We start from the raw sequence: 12,925 nt of genomic DNA, 5'->3' as shown, positions 1-12,925 counted from the left end.
GTGTCATAATATCGTGTCATAATAACATCAGAAACGTGTCATAACGTGTCATAATAACATCAGAAGTGTGTCCTAATAACATCAGAAACGTGTCATAATAACGTGTCATAATAACATCAGAAGTGTGTCATAAATAACGTGTCATAATAACATCAGAAGTGTGTCATAATAACATCAGAAGCGTGTCATAATAAAATCAGAAGCGTGTCATAACGTGTCATAATAACGTGTCATAATAACATCAGAAACGTGTCATAACGTGTCATAATAACGTGTCATAATAACATCAGAAACGTGTCATAATAACATTGGAAACGTGTCATAACATCAGAAACGTGTCATAATAACGTGTCATAACATCAGAAACGTGTCATAATAACATCAGAAACGTCTCATAACGTGTCATAATAACATCAGAAACGTGTCATGATAACATCAGAAGCGTGTCATTATGACATCAGAAACGTGTCATAATAACATGTCATAATAACATCAGAAGCATGTCATAATAACATGTCATAATAACATCAGAAATTTGTCATAATAACATGTCATAATAACATCAGAAGCGTGTCATAATAACATGTCAAAATAACATCAGAAGCGTGCCATAACATGTCATAATAACATCAGAAACGTGTCGTAATAACGTGTCGTAATAACATCAGAAACGTGTCATAATAACGTGTCATAATAACATCAGAAACGTGTCATAATAACGTGTCATAATAACATCAGAAACGTGTCATAACATCAGAAACGTGTCATAATAACGTGTCATAACATCAGAAACGTGTCATAATAACATCAGAAACGTGTCATAATAACATCAGAAACATGTCATAATGTGTCATAATAACGTGTCATAATAACATCAGAAACGTGTCATAACATTGCAAACGTGTCATAATAACATCAGAAACGTGTCATAACACCAGAAACGTGTCATAACGTGTCATAATAACGTGTCATAATAACATCAGAAACGTGTCATAACATCAGAAACGTGTCATAATAACGTGTCATAACATCAGAAACGTGTCATAATAACATCAGAAACGTGTCATAATAACATCAGAAACATGTCATAATGTGTCATAATAACGTGTCATAATAACATCAGAAACGTGTCATAACATTGCAAACGTGTCATAATAACATCAGAAACGTGTCATAACATCAGAAACGTGTCATAACGTGTCATAATAACGTGTCATAATAACATCAGAAGCGTGTCATAATAACATCAGAAGCGTGTCATAACGTGTCATAATAACGTGTCATAATAACATCAGAAACGTGTCATAATAACATCAGAAGCGCGTCATAATAACATGTCATAATAACATCAGAAGTGTGTCATAATAACATCAGAAATGTGTCATAACATCAGAAGCGTGTCATAATAACATGTCATAATAACATCAGAAACGTGTCATAATAACATCAGAAACGTGTCATAACATCAGAAACGTGTCATAATATCGTGTCATAATAACATCAGAAACGTGTCATAACGTGTCATAATAACATCAGAAGTGTGTCCTAATAACATCAGAAACGTGTCATAATAACGTGTCATAATAACATCAGAAGTGTGTCATAAATAACGTGTCATAATAACATCAGAAGTGTGTCATAATAACATCAGAAGCGTGTCATAATAAAATCAGAAGCGTGTCATAACGTGTCATAATAACGTGTCATAATAACATCAGAAACGTGTCATAACGTGTCATAATAACGTGTCATAATAACATCAGAAACGTGTCATAATAACATTGGAAACGTGTCATAACATCAGAAACGTGTCATAATAACGTGTCATAACATCAGAAACGTGTCATAATAACATCAGAAACGTCTCATAACGTGTCATAATAACATCAGAAACGTGTCATGATAACATCAGAAGCGTGTCATTATGACATCAGAAACGTGTCATAATAACATGTCATAATAACATCAGAAGCATGTCATAATAACATGTCATAATAACATCAGAAATTTGTCATAATAACGTGTCATAATAACATCAGAAACGTGTCATAACGTGTCATAATAACGTGTCATAATAACATCAGAAACGTGTCATAATAACATTGGAAACGTGTCATAACATCAGAAACGTGTCATAATAACGTGTCATAACATCAGAAACGTGTCATAATAACATCAGAAACGTCTCATAACGTGTCATAATAACATCAGAAACGTGTCATGATAACATCAGAAGCGTGTCATTATGACATCAGAAACGTGTCATAATAACATGTCATAATAACATCAGAAGCATGTCATAATAACATGTCATAATAACATCAGAAATTTGTCATAATAACATGTCATAATAACATCAGAAGCGTGTCATAATAACATGTCAAAATAACATCAGAAGCGTGCCATAACATGTCATAATAACATCAGAAACGTGTCGTAATAACGTGTCGTAATAACATCAGAAACGTGTCATAATAACGTGTCATAATAACATCAGAAACGTGTCATAATAACGTGTCATAATAACATCAGAAACGTGTCATAACATCAGAAACGTGTCATAATAACGTGTCATAACATCAGAAACGTGTCATAATAACATCAGAAACGTGTCATAATAACATCAGAAACATGTCATAATGTGTCATAATAACGTGTCATAATAACATCAGAAACGTGTCATAACATTGCAAACGTGTCATAATAACATCAGAAACGTGTCATAACATCAGAAACGTGTCATAACGTGTCATAATAACGTGTCATAATAACATCAGAAGCGTGTCATAATAACATCAGAAGCGTGTCATAACGTGTCATAATAACGTGTCATAATAACATCAGAAACGTGTCATAATAACATCAGAAGCGCGTCATAATAACATGTCATAATAACATCAGAAGTGTGTCATAATAACATCAGAAATGTGTCATAACATCAGAAGCGTGTCATAATAACATGTCATAATAACATCAGAAACGTGTCATAATAACATCAGAAACGTGTCATAACATCAGAAACGTGTCATAATATCGTGTCATAATAACATCAGAAACGTGTCATAACGTGTCATAATAACATCAGAAGTGTGTCCTAATAACATCAGAAACGTGTCATAATAACGTGTCATAATAACATCAGAAGTGTGTCATAAATAACGTGTCATAATAACATCAGAAGTGTGTCATAATAACATCAGAAGCGTGTCATAATAAAATCAGAAGCGTGTCATAACGTGTCATAATAACGTGTCATAATAACATCAGAAACGTGTCATAACGTGTCATAATAACGTGTCATAATAACATCAGAAACGTGTCATAATAACATTGGAAACGTGTCATAACATCAGAAACGTGTCATAATAACGTGTCATAACATCAGAAACGTGTCATAATAACATCAGAAACGTCTCATAACGTGTCATAATAACATCAGAAACGTGTCATGATAACATCAGAAGCGTGTCATTATGACATCAGAAACGTGTCATAATAACATGTCATAATAACATCAGAAGCATGTCATAATAACATGTCATAATAACATCAGAAATTTGTCATAATAACATGTCATAATAACATCAGAAGCGTGTCATAATAACATGTCAAAATAACATCAGAAGCGTGCCATAACATGTCATAATAACATCAGAAACGTGTCGTAATAACGTGTCGTAATAACATCAGAAACGTGTCATAATAACGTGTCATAATAACATCAGAAACGTGTCATAATAACGTGTCATAATAACATCAGAAACGTGTCATAACATCAGAAACGTGTCATAATAACGTGTCATAACATCAGAAACGTGTCATAATAACATCAGAAACGTGTCATAATAACATCAGAAACATGTCATAATGTGTCATAATAACGTGTCATAATAACATCAGAAACGTGTCATAACATTGCAAACGTGTCATAATAACATCAGAAACGTGTCATAACACCAGAAACGTGTCATAACGTGTCATAATAACGTGTCATAATAACATCAGAAACGTGTCATAACATCAGAAACGTGTCATAACGTGTCATAATAACGTGTCATAACAACATCAGAAACGTGTCATAATAACGTGTCATAAAAACATCAGAAACGTGTCATAACATCAGAAACGTGTCATAACAACATCAGAAACGTGTCATAATAACATCAGAAACGTGTCATAATAACATCAGAAACGTGTCATAACATCAGAAACGTGTCATAACGTGTCATAATAACATCAGAAGCGTGTCATTATAACATCAGAAACGTGTCATAATAACATGTCATAATAACATCAGAAATTTGTCATAATAACATGTCATAATAACATCAGAAGCGTGTCATAATAACATGTCAAAATAACATCAGAAGCGTGTCATAACATGTCATAATAACATCAGAAACGTGTCATAATAACGTGTCGTAATAACATCAGAAACGTGTCATAACATCAGAAACGTGTCATAATAACGTGTCATAACATCAGAAACGTGTCATAATATCAGAAACGTGTCATAATAACATCAGAAACATGTCATAATGTGTCATAATAACGTGTCATAATAACATCAGAAACGTGTCATAACATTGCAAACGTGTCATAATAACATCAGAAACGTGTCATAACACCAGAAACGTGTCATAACGTGTCATAATAACGTGTCATAATAACATCAGAAACGTGTCATAACATCAGAAACGTGTCATAACGTGTCATAATAACGTGTCATAACAACATCAGAAACGTGTCATAGTAACGTGTCATAATAACATCAGAAACGTGTCATAACAACATCAGAAACGTGTCATAATAACATCAGAAACGTATCATAATAACATCAGAAACGTGTCATAATAACATCAGAAACGTGTCATAACGTGTCATAATAACATCAGAAGCGTGTCATAATAACATCAGAAGCGTGTCATAACGTGTCATAATAACGTGTCATTATAACATCAGAAACGTGTCATAATAACGTGTCATAATAACATCAGAAACGTGTCATAACGTGTCATAACATCAGAAACGTGTCATAATAACATTGGAAACGTGTCATAACATCAGAAACGTGTCATAATAACATCAGAAACGTGTCATAATAACATCAGAAACGTGTCATAATAACATTGGAAACGTGTCATAACGTGTCATAATAACGTGTCATAACACCATCAGAAATGTGTCATAACAACATCAGAAACGTGTCATAATAACATCAGAAACGTGTCATAATAACATCAGAAACGTGTCATAATAACATCAGAAGTGTGTCATAAATAACGTGTCATAATAACATCAGAAGTGTGTCATAATAACATCAGAAGCGTGTCATAATAAAATCAGAAGCGTGTCATAACGTGTCATAATAACATGTCATAATAACATCAGAAACGTGTCATAAAGTGTCATAATAACGTGTCATAATAACATCAGAAACGTGTCATAATAACATTGGAAACGTGTCATAACATCAGAAACGTGTCATAATAACGTGTCATAACATCAGAAACGTGTCATAATAACATCAGAAACGTGTCATAACGTGTCATAATAACATCAGAAACGTGTCATGATAACATCAGAAGCGTGTCATTATAACATCAGAAACGTGTCATAATAACATGTCATAATAACATCAGAAGCGTGTCATAATAACATGTCATAATAACATCAGAAATTTGTCATAATAACATGTCATAATAACATCAGAAGCGTGTCATAATAACATGTCAAAATAACATCAGAAGCGTGTCATAACATGTCATAATAACATCAGAAACGTGTCATAATAACGTGTCATAATAACATCAGAAACGTGTCATAATAACGTGTCATAATAACATCAGAAACGTGTCATAACATCAGAAACGTGTCATAATAACGTGTCATAACATCAGAAACGTGTCATAATATCAGAAACGTGTCATAATAACATCAGAAACATGTCATAATGTGTCATAATAACGTGTCATAATAACATCAGAAACGTGTCATAACGTGTCATAATAACATCAGAAGCGCGTCATAATAACATGTCATAATAACATCAGAAATGTGTCATAATAACATGTCATAATAACATCAGAAATGTGTCATAACATCAGAAGCGTGTCATAATAACATGTCATAATAACATCAGAAACGTGTCATAACATCAGAAACGTGTCATAATATCGTGTCATAATAACATCAGAAGCGTGTCCTAATAACATCAGAAACGTGTCATAATAACGTGTCATAATAACATCAGAAGTGTGTCATAAATAACGTGTCATAATAACATCAGAAGTGTGTCATAATAACATCAGAAGCGTGTCATAATAAAATCAGAAGCGTGTCATAACGTGTCATAATAACGTGTCATAATAACATCAGAAACGTGTCATAATAACATTGGAAACGTGTCATAACGTGTCATAATAACGTGTCATAATAACATCAGAAACGTGTCATAATAACATTGGAAACGTGTCATAACATCAGAAACGTGTCATAATAACGTGTCATAACATCAGAAGCGTGTCCTAATAACATCAGAAACGTGTCATAATAACGTGTCATAATAACATCAGAAGCGTGTCATAATAACATCAGAAGCGCGTCATAACGTGTCATAATAACGTGTCATAATAACATCAGAAACGTGTCATAATAACATTGGAAACGTGTCATAACATCAGAAACGTGTCATAATAACGTGTCATAATAACATCAGAAACGTGTCATAATAACATCAGAAACGTGCCATAACAACATCAGAAACGTGTCATAACGTGTCATAATGACGTGTCATAATAACATCAGAAACGTGTCATGATAACATCAGAAGCGTGTCATAATAACATCAGAAACGTGTCATAATAACATGTCATAATAACATCAGAAGCGTGTCATAATAACATGTCATAATAACATCAGAAATTTGTCATAATAACATGTCATAATAACATCAGAAGCGTGTCATATTAACATGTCATAATAACATCAGAAATGTGTCATAACATGTCATAATAACATCAGAAATGTGTCATAATAACATCAGAAGCGTGTCATGATAACATGTCATAATAACATCAGAAACGTGTCATAACATGTCATAATAACATCAGAAATGTGTCATAATAACATGTCATAATAACATCAGAAATGTGTCATAATACCATCAGAAACGTGTCATAATAACATCAGAAACGTGTCATAACATCAGAAACGTGTCATAATATCGTGTCATAATAACATCAGAAACGTGTCATAATAACGTGTCATAATAACATCAGAAGCGTGTCATAATAAAATCAGAAGCGTGTCATAATAACATCAGAAGCGTGTCATAACGTGTCATAATAACGTGTCATAATAACATCAGAAACGTGTCACAACGTGTCATAATAACGTGTCATAATAACATCAGAAACGTGTCATAATAACATTGGAAACGTGTCATAACATCAGAAACGTGTCATAATAACGTGTCATAATAACATCAGAAACGTGTCATAATAACATCAGAAACGTGCCATAATAAAATCAGAAACGTGTCATAACGTGTCATAATAACGTGTCATAATAACATCAGAAACGTGTCATAATAACATCGGAAACATGTCATAATAACATCAGAAACGTGTCATAATAACATCAGAAACGTGTCATAATAACATCAGAAACATGTCATAACGTGTCATAATAACGTGTCATAATAAACATCAGAAACGTGTCATAACATTGCAAACGTGTCATAATAACATCAGAAACGTGTCATAACATCAGAAACGTGTCATAACGTGTCATAATAACGTGTCATAATAACATCAGAAGCGTGTCATAATAACATCAGAAGCGTGTCATAACGTGTCATAATAACGTGTCATAATAACATCAGAAACGTGTCATAATAACATCAGAAGCGCGTCATAATAACATGTCATAATAACATCAGAAATGTGTCATAATAACATGTCATAATAACATCAGAAATGTGTCATAACATCAGAAGCGTGTCATAATAACATGTCATAATAACATCAGAAACGTGTCATAATAACATCAGAAACGTGTCATAACATCAGAAACGTGTCATAATATCGTGTCATAATAACATCAGAAACGTGTCATAACGTGTCATAATAACATCAGAAGCGTGTCCTAATAACATCAGAAACGTGTCATAATAACGTGTCATAATAACATCAGAAGTGTGTCATAAATAACGTGTCAAAATAACATCAGAAGTGTGTCATAATAACATCAGAAGCGTGTCATAATAAAATCAGAAGCGTGTCATAACGTGTCATAATAACGTGTCATAATAACATCAGAAACGTGTCATAACGTGTCATAATAACGTGTCATAATAACATCAGAAACGTGTCATAATAACATTGGAAACGTGTCATAACATCAGAAACGTGTCATAATAACGTGTCATAACATCAGAAACGTGTCATAATAACATCAGAAACGTGTCATAACGTGTCATAATAACATCAGAAGCGTGTCATAATAACATGTCATAATAACATCAGAAATTTGTCATAATAACATGTCATAATAACATCAGAAGCGTGTCATAATAACATGTCAAAATAACATCAGAAGCGTGTCATAACATGTCATAATAACATCAGAAACGTGTCATAATAACGTGTCGTAATAACATCAGAAACGTGTCATAACATCAGAAACGTGTCATAATATCAGAAACGTGTCATAATAACATCAGAAACATGTCATAATGTGTCATAATAACGTGTCATAATAACATCAGAAACGTGTCATAACATTGCAAACGTGTCATAATAACATCAGAAACGTGTCATAACACCAGAAACGTGTCATAACGTGTCATAATAACGTGTCATAATAACATCAGAAACGTGTCATAACATCAGAAACGTGTCATAACGTGTCATAATAACGTGTCATAATAACATCAGAAACGTGTCATAACATCAGAAACGTGTCATAACGTGTCATAATAACGTGTCATAACAACATCAGAAACGTGTCATAATAACGTGTCATAATAACATCAGAAACGTGTCATAACAACATCAGAAACGTGTCATAATAACATCAGAAACGTATCATAATAACATCAGAAACGTGTCATAATAACATCAGAAACGTGTCATAACATCAGAAACGTGTCATAACGTGTCATAATAACATCAGAAGCGTGTCATAATAACATCAGAAGCGTGTCATAACGTGTCATAATAACGTGTCATTATAACATCAGAAACGTGTCATAATAACGTGTCATAATAACATCAGAAACGTGTCATAACGTGTCATAACATCAGAAACGTGTCATAATAACATTGGAAACGTGTCATAACATCAGAAACGTGTCATAATAACATCAGAAACGTGTCATAATAACATCAGAAACGTGTCATAATAACATTGGAAACGTGTCATAACGTGTCATAATAACGTGTCATAACACCATCAGAAATGTGTCATAACAACATCAGAAACGTGTCATAATAACATCAGAAACGTGTCATAATAACATCAGAAACGTGTCATAATAACATCAGAAGTGTGTCATAAATAACGTGTCATAATAACATCAGAAGTGTGTCATAATAACATCAGAAGCGTGTCATAATAAAATCAGAAGCGTGTCATAACGTGTCATAATAACATGTCATAATAACATCAGAAACGTGTCATAACGTGTCATAATAACGTGTCATAATAACATCAGAAACGTGTCATAATAACATTGGAAACGTGTCATAACATCAGAAACGTGTCATAATAACGTGTCATAACATCAGAAACGTGTCATAATAACATCAGAAACGTGTCATAACGTGTCATAATAACATCAGAAACGTGTCATGATAACATCAGAAGCGTGTCATTATAACATCAGAAACGTGTCATAATAACATGTCATAATAACATCAGAAGCGTGTCATAATAACATGTCAAAATAACATCAGAAGCGTGTCATGATAACATCAGAAGCGTGTCATTATAACATCAGAAACGTGTCATAATAACATGTCATAATAACATCAGAAATTTGTCATAATAACATGTCAAAATAACATCAGAAGCGTGTCATAACATGTCATAATAACATCAGAAACGTGTCATAATAACGTGTCATAATAACATCAGAAACGTGTCATAATAACGTGTCATAATAACATCAGAAACGTGTCATAACATCAGAAACGTGTCATAATAACGTGTCATAACATCAGAAACGTGTCATAATATCAGAAACGTGTCATAATAACATCAGAAACATCTCATAATGTGTTATAATAACGTGTCATAATAACATCAGAAACGTGTCATAACATTGCAAACGTGTCATAATAACATCAGAAACGTGTCATAACACCAGAAACGTGTCATAACGTGTCATAATAACGTGTCATAATAACATCAGAAACGTGTCATAACATCAGAAACGTGTCATAACGTGTCATAATAACGTGTCATAATAACATCAGAAACGTGTCATAACAACATCAGAAACGTGTCATAATAACATCAGAAACGTGTCATAATAACATCAGAAACGTGTCATAACATCAGAAACGTGTCATAACGTGTCATAATAACATCAGAAGAGTGTCATAATAACATCAGAAGCGTGTCATAACGTGTCATAATAACGTGTCATAATAACATCAGAAACGTGTCATAATAATGTGTCATAACATCAGAAACGTGTCATAATAACATTGGAAACGTGTCATAACATCAGAAACGTGTCATAACGTGTCATAACATCAGAAACGTGTCATAATAACATTGGAAACGTGTCATAACATCAGAAACGTGTCATAATAACATCAGAAACGTGTCATAATAACATCAGAAACGTGTCATAATAACATTGGAAACGTGTCATAACGTGTCATAATAACGTGTCATAATACCATCAGAAACGTGTCATAACATCAGAAACGTGTCATAACGTGTCATAACATCAGAAACGTGTCATAATAACATTGGAAACGTGTCATAACATCAGAAACGTGTCATAACAACATCAGAAACGTGTCATAACAACATCAGAAACGTGTCATAATAACATCAGAAACGTGTCATAATAACATCAGAAACGTGTCATAACATCAAATCAATTCAAATCAAATCAATTTATTTTTTGTATAGCGTCAAATCACAACAGAAGTTATCTCAAGACGCTTTATATATAGAGCAGGTCTATGACCGTACACCATAGTTTAGAGACCCAACAGGATCCACCAAGCGCACTGTGGCCAGGAAAAACTCCCCGATTACTGGGAAGAAACCTGGAGCAGAACCGGGCGCAGGGCGGGCGGCCATCTGCCGAGACCGGCTGGGGGGATAGATAGATAGATAGAGTGTGTGTGTGTGAGAGAGAGAGAGAGAGAGAGAGAGAGAGAGAGAGAGAGAGAGAGAGAGAGAGAGAGAGAGAGAGAGAGAGAGAGAGAGAGAGAGAGAGAGAGAGAGAGAGAGAGAGAGAGAGAGAGAGAGAGAGAGAGAGAGAGAGAGAGAGAGACAAAACCAATAGTGGTGGATGGAAAGAGTGATAATACAACTATCGGAAAGCCAGCACTGTCCAGCATCTCTCCTCAGTACGTCCATGTGTATTGGTGTGGGACGTCCCTGCGATCGATGCCCGTGCGTTGGTTCCTGCAGCATCAGCATGCTTGCTGGGAGCTCTTGATGTCTTTGGCAGTGATTGAGAAGTGTTATTCTCCAGGCTGCCACATTGTCATTAGGTGTTGGAAATCCCTCGTTAGCATTGGTAGTCCCTCGTACAGACGTAGTTAATTAGGGATGGTAGCAGTTGGTGTCAAGCAGGCACCGACGCGGCAGCAGATGCAGCCACAATACCGGAGACCACCAAGGTCCAGGTGAAACCCTGCTCCAAGTGTACCCATGCTCCAGGTATAACCTCGCTCCCGGTGTGATCCCGCTCCAGGTATAACCTCGCTCCCGGTGTGACCCCGCTCCACGGTTAGCTGCGAGACAAGGAGGCACAAGGACTCCCGGGAAGGAATGAAGTTAGTAACAACATGGACATGGGACATGAGTATATACAGAAGGAGAGGGGAGCTCAGTGTGTCATAGGAAGTCCCTTATGACAGTGTGTCATAGGAAGTCCCCGGCAGTCTATGCCTATAGCAGCTTAAGTATAAGCGTTATCAAAGAGGAAAGTCTTTAGCCTACTCTTAAATGTAGAGACGGTGTCTGCCTCCCGGACTGAAACTGGGAGCTGGTTCCAGAGAAGAGGAGCTTGATAGCTGAAGGCTCTGGCTCCCATTCTACTTCTGGAGACTCTAGGAACCTCAAGTAACCCTGCATTCTGTGAGCGCAGTGCTCTAGTGGGGTAGTAGGGTACTATGAGCTCTTTAAGATATGATGGGGCCTGACCGTTTAGCGCTTTGTAGGTGAGGAGGACGATTTTAAAATCTATTCTGGATTTTACAGGCAGCCAGTGCAGAGAAGCTAATACAGGCGTAATATGATCTCTTTTTCTAGTTCTAGTCAGTACACGTGCTGCAGCATTCTGGATCAACTGGAGAGTCTTAAGAGACTTATTGGAGCAGCCTGATAATAAGGAATTGCAGTAATCGAGTCTAGAGGTAACAGTTTTGACACAGGATGTGCCTGATCTTTGCAATGTTACGGAGATGAAAGAAGGCAGTCCGTGAGGTTTGTTTTATGTGAGAGTTAAAGGACATATCCTGGTCGAAGACAACTCCCAGGTTCCTTACGGTGGTGCTGGAGGCCAGGGCAATGCCATCTAAAGTACTATATCATTAGATAATTTGTTTCGGAGGTGCTCAGGGCCTAGTACAATAACTTCAGTTTTGTCTGAGTTTAACATCAGGAATTGCAGGTCATCCAGGTTTTTATGTCCTTAGGCATGCTTTGAAGTTTTAGTTAACTGGTTTGT

This window comes from Sebastes fasciatus, unplaced genomic scaffold (genome assembly GCF_043250625.1).
Source record: "Sebastes fasciatus isolate fSebFas1 unplaced genomic scaffold, fSebFas1.pri Scaffold_31, whole genome shotgun sequence".
Classification (NCBI taxonomy): domain Eukaryota; kingdom Metazoa; phylum Chordata; class Actinopteri; order Perciformes; family Sebastidae; genus Sebastes; species Sebastes fasciatus.
The sequence above is the reverse complement of the archived record's forward strand: the minus strand, read 5'-3'. Positions refer to the sequence as shown.